At 43.3% G+C, this 12,852-nt stretch overlaps 1 long non-coding RNA gene across 1 annotated transcript; it reads left to right on the forward strand.

Moving 5' to 3' along the window:
• The first annotated feature begins 478 nt into the window (after positions 1-478).
• On the forward strand, positions 479-891 carry LOC119023308. The gene is made up of 2 exons (XR_005076230.1): positions 479-667; positions 791-891. It is a non-coding gene; the product is annotated as an uncharacterized LOC119023308 (long non-coding RNA).
• The last annotated feature ends 11,961 nt before the right edge of the window (positions 892-12,852 follow it).

Below are 12,852 nucleotides of genomic sequence, written 5' to 3' on the forward strand. Positions count from 1 at the left end.
TCGATGACTCTGGGGAAAAGAAATTAACCTTGACTAGACAAAAACTGGTAAGGAATGGCAGTCTGCCACATCAACGCGTCAGTTTTGGAACATGAGCTGCATCAGCGACTATCTTCAGGCTCAACGCTGTTCGTGCTGTAGGGGAGATCCTTAAGGTTGTTCTCAGACGGACATTAGCACCGAGTTAAAAAAAACACGAACATGCTGGCTTGATATTGCTGGATGATATTTCACCATTTCAGAAGTCTCTGAGCAACATAAACATCTATCAACACAACTCCCTGTGTATCTCTGGTTTTACGCACAGAGCTGTGTTTGGTCTAAGTGCCTGTGATTGGCGAGCAATTTGAGCTCGTACTCAAAGAGATAGTTTAAAATGGTAGCTGTTATGATTCTTTCAATTGCAACCTATTGGGTTGCTATGGTTACAGTCAGATTCATGTAGAAACAATCTGTAAACAGGGACGTGGAGGCTCAAGCCTGTTGGACAACAGCCTCTGCTTTCACTTACCCCCACTGGTGAACTCCCTCCTGATTTCACCTGAGGCCAGAATGTTGCTTTTACTCCAGCTGTTTCACCTTCTCTTATATGACCATCCGATGTTCCCCTGCTGTTGGCCGACCTGCCGTGTAAGGGACCATCTCCGTGGAGAGATGGACCCCGCAGGTAAAAGAGGCCTGAGGACGAGCTGTCCCTGCTGGGACGCCACACATGCTCACACACTGCTCTTTCCCTGGTGAAAGCAGTGATTTTACATTTACATACCATTTGTTTTACTTTTGCCTAAAGGGACTTGCAAAGAGCTTATCCAAGCCACGCAGGAGCAGCAAGAGTCAGATGTCATCCACAATTGGGAGTGTATCTCTTACAAATAAATGACTTAAAGCCTGCTCTGTGCTACAGAATAGTTTTTTTTGCATTTGTAGGCACATATGAAAGCGAGATGCCAAGAAGGAGAATCCTAAGAAGTAATAAAACCTTTACAATTCTAAGTATGGTTTACAGTAATATGTTCTGTTGCTGTGTATTCTTGTTTTCTCTCCCTCTGCCCTCAGCCACGGCACGACACAGTCAGGTTGGGCGAAGGGACAGAGTGAGGACTCGGATACAGACGGCCACGCACTCGGCTGTTTCCTGCTGCGTCTTGCTTTCAGTCTGGAGCTATTTCAGAGGTTATTGATGTGTCCGCCAACTGGGAGCTTTCTAAACAACTACCCTGCTGCAACAGGTTACAAGTCCAGCTTCCCGCTCATTAGGCTCTAATTGATTGTAATCTGGCCTTTGAGAAGTACTGGCCCGCCATGGGGTTGTTCTGCACATGTGAGCGCCCCCACTGTCCCTTCTACTTGTCCACCTCACTCACCAGCAGGGTCTGGAGTACAGACACAATTGGCCCTCTCAGATGGAATCATTAAAGCGGGTGGGATAGCATGAGCTCTTTCATACATCAGGCCTCTGTGGACCAGCTTGAGACCAGGGACAGTGGCCACTCTGCCTGCCCAGTGGGAGAGCCCCATCCTGGGCAGGCTATTGTTGGCCTCACCCCTCGACTGGCTGCCTGTGGTTCTGGCTGCATTGGCTTGATTTGTATGCCAAGGTCCTGGACTAAAGACAGCCACGCAGGGGAGCTTGGTCAATATTGGTTTTGAGAGCTGGAGGAAAAATGTCAAAATGTTAAATTCTATTGACTTCCCCCTACTGTTATTTGTTTCTGTGGCCAAAGGCCTAGTGAGCCATTAGTGTAAACAGGGCTTTGTCTTAGAGCTCAGCTTCCAGCAGGACACTCATGGAACAAAACCCAGAGATAGCAGCTCTAGTCTGGCTTAAAAATGGCTGAGCTGTGGGGCTGAGGAGAGACCTTAAATGACAAAGACAGAGATAGAGCAAACAAGCTGTTTTGATCCCCTCTGACACTGTTGCCTGACATCTTTGCAAATGATTGCTGGAAGCGCTTTTTTTTTTTGGCATTTTCACAGATCTGCAGAAGTGGGTGAAGGCTTTAGGCTCATTATTACCATTCTTTAGTTGTGTTGTCTCATAATATGACACAGTAGCTGCCTTTACATGGATGCTAGTACCCCACAAATAATTGAGATGATGCCTGATCGGTAGGGACTGATGCGATCCAGTCCAATCTGATGTCTCCGCGGATGTTGTAACGGTTTACCGCAAAGTTCAAACTTGATGGCTAACGCTAACATCACAACAGTAAAGTAATGTTAGCCCAATAAACATGGGTGTGAAAAGTGCATTGACAGACACCACAAATGAATGAATGAACTGAATATTCTCAACACAGTTCGAAAAAATGTATTGTGTTATACTTCTAGCGGATTAGATGCTTCACTGTGGGAACCATTTTGCGCATATCAAAAGTTATATTATTTATTGGAAGTGTTCACGTAAATGTTAAGTTGTGACCTCTAATCAGGATGATTTCAATCAGTCTGAATAAATATTGTCCATGCAAACACAGCCAGTGTAAGAAGATGTGGAGAGTGAGACATCATCTCCCCCAACCCCTCATAATAATTCGATCAGCTCTGGTTCGTGAAAAAAAGCAGCCAGATTCAGCAGTCCCGCCGTGAATTCAACCTTTATATGGTCACCTTGACAGGTAGGTGCATGTGTTAATTATTCTAATTTTAATTTCTAATTTTGCCCGCTGTGATGAAGCAAATCTGAATTGTGGTTGTGGGTGTAGTCTAGGTGTGTCGTCTCTGTTAAATTATGATTTTTTTTCTCTTAATACCCTACAAAGCCTACTGTAGGTCTAATGCAGATAGACAATGAAGCAAAGAAATGATAAAATAATTATAATAGGGAGTTTTCTACCCACTCTAACAGCCGATGCAAACAACACAGGTCTTATTACAGGCTATAATATCTTTCATGTAAACATTACTCAGTAGGCCTATAGTGAGGGAAAATTAGCTTTATTTGTGATTCCAATATGACGATGAGGACCCCAACAATTGGCCTTCCTTTCCTTCTCAAACTACATTGAAATTGAATCTTTAACAGCCCAATTTTCAAAATTTCCCAGGGGAGAAATCCCCAGACCTCCGTACTCTTTCTGATAATCTGACCACTTTTGTCAGTAACGAGTAGTCTAACGTGTTAATATTTCTAAACCTGAAATATTAAATATATTAAAGTTACTTCTTACATTCAAGTCACTGTGCATTACTATTATTTTTGACATTTTCCTTAGTAAGAATATATATTTTTGCTTTCTTCTTGCATCTCGGGGAGTGATGTCACATATGCGGCAAGTCACATTTTCAGCATGAGGACAACTCACGTGTAACACCACGCAGCAACACACACAACTATGGAGGGAGGAGAGAGATGTGCGTTTCTTAGCTGGAAACAGTCATTATTTTGAGTTCGTGTCAGCTGAAGATGAGAATTTTAAGGTTCGCTGTACACTTTGTGCTGGCGACAAAGTACTGTTAAGCTTCAAAAACACAACGTCAAATTTGAAGAAACATTTGGAGTCGCAGCACAGTTAAGGTGACTGAGCAAGTCCCACCAGGTGGTGTTTAGCAGAGAGCTGCGAGCAAAGCCGTGGCCTCGACTTCTGCAGGAGGTCCCCCACGAACCAAACAACAAAGGCTGGACTTTGGAGCAAAACAAGTAAGTGGGGGAGAATTTAAGAAGTTGGTCGGGCGGTATGTTGTAGAGGAAATGCTGCCCTTCAACACGGTTGACTCACCCTCGTTGCGTGCCACAATAAACGAGATCCCTACTGCTATCGATACCGTGCTTGGTGTTACTGTTAAAAATGCACTTCCAGTAAAGTGAGTACTGGCAAAACTGGTTGTCATTTTTAAATTGAGGCGACGGGGGTGTTACCAATAAAGTAACTTGTAATCTAATTTAGTTACTTTTAAATACAAGTAATCAGAAAAGTAACTAAGTTACTAACTTTTTAAAACAGTAATCAGTAATCCGATTACTTTTTCAAGGTAACTGAGACAACATGTTCGGCACGCCTAGCGACGCCCCTGTTCAACTGTATATTTATAAGAGTCATGTCATGTATGTCGAATGCTTCTCCGTTTCATATGTATGTAACGGCCTTTTCACATTGTCTTTGTTCAGAGGTCTGCTGGGTAAAAGTGGCAAACAGCTGTTTTACAGCGGTACATCCCTCTTCCTTTTTTGCCCTCCAGTCTCTCCTGTCTCTTTCAGCCCTCCAGGAATATGGGATTCTTTTTTAAATCACTCCAATTAACATGGAGCCATAAAACCGTTCTCCTAGAGTGTTTTCACACCCTCGTCTTCTTTGCTTTCTCCTCTAGTCCTTCCCGCTTTCTTTTACCTATTTTCCCCTAACTTTATTAGGTGTCGGTCTTTTGTGCTGCTGCAACAAGTCACTTCCTATGTGGGGGGGACGGGGACGGGAGGGAACATGGGAATAGTGGGGAAAGGCCACATAAAGCCTTGAGGGGGCAACTCTTTCACTGACAAGTGTTTTTTAAAAGGTTACTTTTCGCTATGACATGTAAAGAAAGCCATGCCTCAACCTCAATTCTTTTATCTTCTCATAATGTGTTATCTATCCTCACACGTATTTTGTATGTATAACTAATTCAATCACTAATGGATTACTTAGCACATGTCATACTGGAAACAATGCATGTAAGTGAAATCACACATCACTGCAAGGTGACACACTTATCTCATTTGGCACCAGCGAACCAGTGAGAGAGCGAGAAATCCCCCTACACACCGACACGTCTTTACAAACTGTGCAGTGATGTAGTCTAACAACGTTTGCATTGCCCCCTACTTCTCAGGCAAACAACATTTTCATGGCATGTTGGGGTTACATAGGAATCTTCCTCAACCTCAGCGTTGGTGTAATGATATCGCTGACGCACAGAAATGCGGTCACTGCAGCTAATGAAGACAGAGGAGCAAAATGCGTGCATAAACAGTGTATATGTGTGTGGGTTAAAGGTTAACTTTATACTACTTCAGAAATACCAAGTATATCAGATGATTCAGTTTAAGTTGTACAAGCAAAAAAGTTTCAGTGCCTTAAAATCATTACTATTAAGACTGATTTACTTGGTAATTTTAAGGTAATCGAGGTTTCTAGATTTGTTCAGTTTTTACAGTATTTACTCTAACCAGGTCAGTAGGTTTATACAGTCCCTGGAGACCTTGACGACCGGCTGGACAGGAGCCGGCCTGCTCTGCTGCCGCAGCAGACAATAGAACCAGTCAGACCGTCCCGTCCACTCTGTGACCCTGACAAACAACGGCCTGGGTTGATTTCATGCATGACACCGCTAAAGGCAGGGGTCTGGGGAACATGAACTCTGGCCTTAATTTCAAGCACAAGCAGTGAAACATATGCTATAGTATAGCATAGTATAGTATAGTATAGTGGAGTTGTATACTTACATTATCTGAAATGTTTCCCACAATGTCCAAACTCAAAGTAATCCATCATTTTACTGAAGATAAGAAGTCTTTTGGTTTCCTGTCGCTGTTGCTTCCGTGGAAACATCAACAGAGTGATGACAGAAGATGCCGCGCAATCGAACGTACTATTGTTTTTGTTTTGATTGAGTCACCCCAGTGGTAATATTCACTTAGTTCACTTAGCGCTAAAAGCTACTTTTACCTGGAGGTCAAGATTGTGCACCTGTCTTGATTGATTTATGTCATTCTTTGCAATGCGGCAAACAATAAAGCAAGACTTTTGAAGAAATTGCAGTTTACTGATTAAACATCATCCGGACAAACAAATCATAGTCATGCGGTTAAGAGGTAGAGATCTGAATTTGTTTTGTCTATGATAGACAATAATCCTTTCATCCAGAGTTTTCATTTCATAGATTCATTCCATTACGCACTGCTTGCTACAGTATCCATCCATTAATGTCCATCTCCATAAACTGATCAATGAATATTAAGACCTCACAGACCTTGTCAACATATATATTACAAGTTCTGTTCGTGCTGCATCCTTACCCCCTGGACATGTTCTCAAACTAGTTTCAGGAAACTGCAAGAATGCAAAACATTCTCTTCAAACAGAGCATGACTTGGAGGAAAAGTAACTGTGTTGAGTGTGAAGCCGGAGTAGACAGCGGCAAATGGAGTTTAACTTTGAAAGAGGTAGAGGAAAGATGTCGTAGAAAGTATAAAAATTGCATGAGGTGACTTATAAGCTTGCCATTCCTTATACTGAAACACAAGAAGAGTTCCTGCAATAGCTGACACGGTGCATCGTTTTTACTGAAGACGTCACAGTACATCAGTGTGTTTCTTCTTCTTCTTCAGTGACCCATTGTTCAGTTCACTTATGTTCTGCATGACGCTGGGCAGACTCTCCCTCTCCACCCAGGACAACTGAGAGACTCTGTGGGTGAGTGTGAGCAAGGTTTATTTGACTCAGAAGGACAAAAAAAAAAAAAAAAGAAAGCTACAGTACAGGCGGGGAGAGCAGCATCTGTCACCGCTGTGAGTACTCACACGTGAAAGAAATATAACAGTTGTAAATGCGGGGGCCCATGTGGTCACAGCCCCGCCAACAAACAACCCACAATTCCCTTCAGCAGGGTCGACTTTGCATGAACATATTTGCTCATTGTGATTGTCAGTTTTCTGCCAGCCCCTTCTGGTGAGAGAGTGAGCAAACAAGCCCCTCTCCCCCACCGCCTTGCTGTAAACCAAAGACCGAAAGACGCATGACAAAAGGAGGGGAAAAGAGCCGTCAGAGAGGTAAAGACAAGTCGGGTGAAGTTTGAAAGCATCGAAACAGAAAGAATAAATAGATTGTGTTTGTCTCCACTGCTACTGATACCAGTGGTACACCTCGTTACAGCTGCAGAGTAAAAAAGGAAGGAAAGTTAGTAACCGATGAAAGACCCTTTCTTTATGGGCGAGGATAACTGAGCTGTGTCCCACTAATGATCACTGTGGCTCCTCGGCTTCCTGCGCTCCCTCTCCGCAAACTCTCCACGTGCAGAGTCAAAGGAGTCAAAAGGCAGCCAGCATGTGGGATGAAGTCGTGGCCCGCTGTGAGCATCGCCCCGGGGAATTGTTGGACAAAACCCTACTCTAACACCTGACACCTCACTGTGAATGATCCTCTAAAGAGTGCACATCCTCCTCTCCCAGGACAAATCAACTGAGCCATTTACCAACTCAGCTCTGAGGTGATTTAATGGGTTTGTCATAAATGCATCACCTCCGCAAAAACCAAACAGTTTCCCTTGTACTCATAGATACAGCCACCCTATATAAGCCTTATTGTTTTCATCAAGATCTATCCATTTTTATATGAAAAAAGCGTTGTTAAAGAAAAAATCCTGGACCCGTCCTTTTATCTGCATCTGCACCAAAAGTTAATAGGATTCTGTTCTGGGCAGAGAACCATCCTCCATCCAAGTTTCACGGACGTCTGTCCAGTCCTGCTGACAAACCAACCAACAAACAAACGGATATGAGTGAAACCATAAGCTCAGCTGTGGGAGTCAAACTAAGAATGGAGTGAGTGCTTGATTTAGTTCCAGTGCAGCAGAAGAGAGACATAAAAAAGACGGGATGACATTAGTCACCTGGAAACTCAAGTTACTTTTTTCATCTGATAAAATGACATCATGAGAAAGCACCTGCTTGCCGGACACAAAACCCACTGCGTGCCCAGGAAACAGCTGCCCATCTATTGTTGTCTGGAGGTTTTGGTTTATGGACAACATGAACCTCTCAACAAAGCCAAGTCCCTGCGGACGACAATGGCCTAAGTGAGAGGCAGAGTGAAGGGCACGCAGTGTTAAATGAAGTGCAATGTCAGCCTTTTTTACTTGTTTTTATGGGGCAGTCGAGTGGATGCTGCAGCTCGGCTGGGGGGCTGCAGTAAAAGAGGAGGGAGGATTCTTTCACACTTAGGTGTCTATCCTGTTATCAGGCCCATTCACGATGATGGAAGTGGCCAGAGGTGGCAGCGACAAAGTCCCAGCTCACCATTGTATACAAACACACACACACACACACACACACACACACACACACACACACACACACACACACACACACGTACACTATATACACAGCCTTGTATCATTATGGAGGACTGAGCTGTGGTTGGGATGCAGAGGGGATCAGATTCATTTCTGTAAGCAGCTTCATCACCCAAGAAAGTGAGGTAACACCAGAGAAGATCACTTCATTTGGATCACTTCATTTTTTCGCAAGTGGTAACCCAAATTCTGTTTATATTCTGCTACTTTGCAACATAAAGAAGAAACATTGGAAATTAATGTCTGGAAAGTCTCTGAATATTAAACCTGAAAGTTTTCTGCCAATCGTTTATTAGTTTCCTTGTTTCCTTTGTTTTCTGCTCTTGCAATACAAAATCTGCTCACAGCAACTAAATATTGGCGAAAGGGTTTTCATGGCTGAGGCCAGGCAGTCGCAGCTGTTGATTAAGGTTGAGGAAAGAATGAGGCCTTTGTTTGATATTGGAAAAGTCCACAGTGACTTAAAGCACAAGACACATGATTATGAACATTGAACTGAAACTACCCCCTTTTACGCAACATTTTTATATTAAGATACCAAATAAAGACTAGGCCTTTGTTGGAGATTTTTTTGGGTTGTGCACTTACATTACCCCATATGTGTCCCACAGTGTTTAAACCCAGAGGAAACAGTAATTTTATTAAAGATTACATTGTGTTTCATTGTGTCAGTAGACCCCAGATTCTCAATTCTTGCAATCGTTTAAATACTATACACCAGAACTAACTGCATTTGTTCCACTTTCCTCTCAAACAAGTTTACACACATGTGCACACACACAGCACTACCTCCTCCAAAATTAAATTAACTTTGACGGTGTTCTTCTTAACACGCATTATGCAAGCCTTGTTACAGTTAACAATAAATATCTCCAATGTTAAAGGGATAGTTGGGGTTTTTTGAAGTGGGGTCATATAAAATACAAATCTATTGTCGGTCTGTTCCCTACAATCACCGATCAGCACAGCCTCAGTTTGGAGAAGCAGAGAGCCGCTCCAGCCCAGACGCTCAGCTTTGTACTGCAGTGAATGGGGTCCAGATGCAAAGCGAATTTTAACCACCTCAAACAAGGCTCACCTGTGACTCCGTTCACTACAGTACAAAGTTTTGTAAAAAGACAGTGTCTTAACAACACAGATCATTCACCAACGTCAAAGGCTTTCTTTTTCCTTCAGGTTTTGCGTCTACTGCTGAAAATGAAAAGAAGGAAAAGTTAAATGAAGAACTCAGATTGCAATTATTTACTTTATGTATGAGTTCATGCTGTGAGAGTTAGCTGAGGCCCTCACAAAGTTGCCCGCGTCATTTTGAATCAACTTCAATGGCGCAATTATCAGGTAAAAGCACCTGAGGATCTGTGTCTGAGCGAAGCCCCCAGTGTTTTAAGATCCTAACAACGCCTCTGTTTGTTGGGATTGACCATTCAGACTACGATCACCCCAATGATCCTGTATGTGTCCCGGCCTAACGTGTGCTAGCCTGTACCTGCTACTTAGCTGCTTAACTTAATCCTGCAGGAGGAACATTCATTTACATTCAGCTGACTCAAACCTGTCAGCAGAACAATGACTTCATCTCTATGGGTGAATAATTTATGTTTTGTGTTTGATGCTAGATAAATCACGTGTAATAACTTGTGCTCTTCCTGACTTTCAGCCTCTGAACTTTTTTTCCCATTCAGTCACAAATAAAACAGAACACACACGGCCGACAGCTGGGTGTTATTTCATTAAGGCATTACTCTTTTCTGTACTGAGGGAGGCACTGTTGGATTTGTTGGATCATTCTTAAAATGGTCACTCAGCTCTGAGGAAGATTTCGGCAGCTGTTAGAAGAAAACCCGGTAGATATGTCATCTTGTCATGAAAATAAAACCATCAGCAGCAACTTGAGACTGGCATCAGCAATTATTAACTGATGAATGGCAGCAGTTTATTAAAGTGAAACAGGAACACTTTGAAAATCTAAGCTTTCGCAGCCATTCAGCACAGGATTAAACAACGTCTTCAGTCAGAAACCTGGTATTAAACATAACTCACAGTGCTTATTTTTGCGCACAATGAAGAGGCTGATCCACTAATCCACTGCCACAGGTGCACAAATACCTGTGTAAGCAGAGTTAAGACTGATAAAAGCTCTTGGAAGAAGAAAAAAGGAAAAAGGAAAAGTTCCCACACTTTGGCTGTTTTGTTTCTCTCTCCGTCTCTGTCCTTTATTTTTTCAAACCTGCCAAAATGTAAAGCAGCGCACCAGCCATGAATGATGGCAAGGGGGAGGGGAAAATAATAGACTACAGAAAAACCAACATTGACTCGTGTAACTCACCTGTTGCTGAGAGTTTTTGTTTGGTGTTCATTCAGACAGCGGGCGGCTGGGGGCCCCTCCCTGAGGCAGCACCGGTTCCCAGGTAGAGAGAGCCGCGATGGGAGGAGAGTTCCCACCACGCTCCCTAACCGTTCTCACCGCAGCTCATTGGTCGCCCGTTGCGTCACCGCTGAAACGCGACACTCCTCCAGCAGTGCGGGCAGGTGTATGTGGCCGCGGGGCACAGGGAGCAGGTAAGTGTGTGCGCTAGACACGAGGACAAAGAGGCGTGCGAGGAAGCGGGGGGTGGCCGGGTGATGAGCGAGTTTCACTCAGCTTTGTCATACCTTCAGACTCTCACAGTATCATACGTGTGTGAGGCGTCGTTGAGCGCCTTGTGTGGAAGTGTTAGGGAGCATTCACCTCAACTCTTAGCTTTGTGTGCAGCAGCTGCACCCACCAACCCCAGGACAGGTGTACACAAACAGTGGATATTTTGCCAATACATAGGCAAATGAGCCCCTGGATGGTGGTTCCCACGAAACCTTCACAATCACTGTTGCCTCAGAAGAGAGCTGGGAAAGTTTGTTCATATCATCACTAAGCTGGCCGTTTTATTACAGTCTTAAGTCCCAAGTCTGTACAGATCTGCTCCCTTTGTCATCAATTCCTTTATATCTGTTCTGTAAACAACAGAAGACAGCAGGAAAAAAAAAGGGTTAAAACCGCCTTGGCAGAAGCGCCAATCGAGTGCTGCTGTAACAGTCGGCGACTTAATGTGGCATTCCATCTCCCCTCTTCCACTGCATTCACGTCCCAACTGTCACAACTGTTGTTGTTGGCTTCATCTGCCCCCTCAAGTGGCTGCCAGTTTGTCGTGGCTTCATCGCTAACGCTAGCTAGCCAACATGAACTAAAGCTAATGTTGCAGACGCTAACTGAGGTTAATGTTGCTAATGCTTTCTATCTAACACTAGTGCAATGCAGGATGCTTGTCACTACCGGATGTGAGCGCTGCATGTGCAAGTACATCTGCCAGTTTGTGCAGCTTGGTACTGCAACATGACTCAGACAAACCGCATATTGACCTCTGGAAATTTAGACTTGAAATTACTCTAGAAATCAGCCATTTTTACATTTTTCCCACTAACTGGCAACTACCAAGACGCTCTGCTGATGAAACAGCTGGAACAAGCTGTAAGAATTCTTACACAGGGATACACAAGACAATCATTTTGATTGGCAATCACAGTGATGTTTTCCAGGAAGAATAATACTTTTATTCTGCACCTCTCTACAAGCTCTGCAGATGATGTTGCCAATATGACCTTTAATGTAGACAGAAAATATTTACAAATGTTGTTTTGGTTGGAAACCTGTATCAGATGAATGTTTTGTTATAGTGTGAAAGGGGGAAAACTTTTCATGTTGGTTGAAAACATGAAGCTGATGTCAAATGTGGAGCAGCTTGTCAAGGTTTCAGTTGTGATATTGATCAAAATCACTTTACAGAGGCTGATTCATACAGGTGAAGCCTTTCACTCTGTGTATTTCTGTATGAGACCGAGCATGACTGTGGTATGGTTTCATTTTTTTTTTTTTTTTTTGCCCTGTAGAAAACTATGTGAGTCCAGTGCAAGGTGTGAGGTTCAACAAGTCAGCCGTGCATAATCTCAGGCGAGGCCGGTGTTTGTTTCTGAATGAGGAACAGGTATACCAAGATATGAGTGAACTTGCTCTACACCTGGGAACGTCACGAACTCCTGGGTAAGCTTCCTGCAGTCAGCTCTTATCACAGGATATCACTTCAGCAGTGCACAGTGACAGCTGACTTCCTGGTGTGGGTTTCGACACCGTGTGGTTCTCATGCTTGGCATCGGCAAGTCCGCACCTGGAGATGTGTTTACTGTCACCTCAGCCTGACTGACAAGGAGCCATAACAGGTGAATGTTTAACCACTCAGTGTTCCCTTGCACGTTAGATGTAAGATTTTTTTTACAAAGGTTTTAAAAACGTTTCAAGAATTCAAAGTTTTATGAATTTTCGCGGCTTCCTTCAGTTGTATGAACCTGCCTGCAGTTTGTCTCAGATTGGCCCCCAGGTTTAACCTTTTCAAATTTAATGTTATATTACTGTTGTTAACTTAAATTGGAACTGCACCAATTTTACACATGTTTTAAAGTCAGTTTATAGGTCTTTGGATACTACTGCATATGTGGAAAAAGCTGGACAAAACACAAAACACTATGGATTGTGGGGTTTTACACAGAGATCCTGCAATATTTCTACAACGAAGGCCCACTATTACTTCGGCTTCGCTTGTTGATACTCAACCCAACATTGACGGCATAATGCCACCAAAATGTGTCTTTTTGGATGGTATTCCAGCATTTCTGGGAGCAAAAGAGTTACAAAACACCATCAGCGTGATGTTGCACATACATAACATACACAGCATAACATAGTACAATAACATTTACAGTCCATGATATAAGGCTGTT

This window comes from Acanthopagrus latus, chromosome 7 (genome assembly GCF_904848185.1).
Source record: "Acanthopagrus latus isolate v.2019 chromosome 7, fAcaLat1.1, whole genome shotgun sequence".
NCBI lineage: Eukaryota > Metazoa > Chordata > Actinopteri > Spariformes > Sparidae > Acanthopagrus > Acanthopagrus latus.